The sequence below is a fragment of the Cucurbita pepo genome, unplaced genomic scaffold (assembly GCF_002806865.2).
Source record: "Cucurbita pepo subsp. pepo cultivar mu-cu-16 unplaced genomic scaffold, ASM280686v2 Cp4.1_scaffold001432, whole genome shotgun sequence".
In the NCBI taxonomy this organism is placed as follows: domain Eukaryota; kingdom Viridiplantae; phylum Streptophyta; class Magnoliopsida; order Cucurbitales; family Cucurbitaceae; genus Cucurbita; species Cucurbita pepo.
The window spans coordinates 6,342-7,213 of NW_019647599.1; the positions used below are offsets into that span (position 1 = coordinate 6,342).

Consider the following 872-nt stretch of genomic DNA (forward strand, 5'->3'; position numbering starts at 1 on the left):
TGATGATTTTCTTTCCGTTAAATCCTTGAACTTCCTCACATACAAAAAGACGTACCTCACCTGAATAGAGTATCCTAATTGAATGCATAAAAGTTATTCATGATCGAAAAGCTCAACAAAATGCTTTTAGCCCCTCAACTCCCAACAAATATAGATTTCAAACTTGAGAGAAAAAATCATATGAGTGAGAGCTAAAAATGATAGATGTTCAAGAAGGGAAATTTGGTCTAGTGGTATTATTCTTGCTTAGGGTGTGAGAGGTCTTGAGTTGACATCTTAGAATGCCCCTATCCTTAATTCTCTTATTACTTCAGTTATCAATTTACTCGCACGTTTTTTCTAGCATGGTATGGTAGCAAGGGACGAAGTATGGTTAAATAGTAGCAACGAATGCTCAACGTATTATAAATATTGTTAAATGGTATGGTAGCAAGGGACTAGTAAAATTGTGAAAGGGACAAAGTAAATCCCAAAGGAATGCACATATGCTAGTGGCAATGTAGCTTCAACCATAATAATTTTGAGCTGGGTCATTCATAATCTTAAAGGCACAAGGTAGGTTCTAAAGCACAAAAACATGTGGATAAATTTTAAATATAGAGGCGCATAAAACATATGGACTAGCAACTAAAAATTATAGATTCACTATAAGGGCATTTGGTCTAGTGGTATGATTCTTGCTTCGGGTGCGAGAGGTCTCGAGTTCGATTCTCGAAATGCCCCTTCATGAGAGATTGTAGAATAAAACGAAGTAAATAAATATAATAAAATGACACACGTTAAATGCATACAATCCAATGGCATTTGGTCTATGTCTTAATCTTTTATTTAAGTATGGGCATTTATGCTTACTATCTTACCATCTTAATAAC

General features: G+C 34.7%; 1 non-coding gene across 1 annotated transcript; it reads left to right on the forward strand.

The window, feature by feature from the left end:
• The first annotated feature begins 651 nt into the window (after positions 1-651).
• TRNAP-CGG lies at positions 652-723 on the forward strand. The gene has a single exon. It is a non-coding gene; the product is annotated as a tRNA-Pro (tRNA).
• Positions 724-872: the final 149 nt, after the last annotated feature.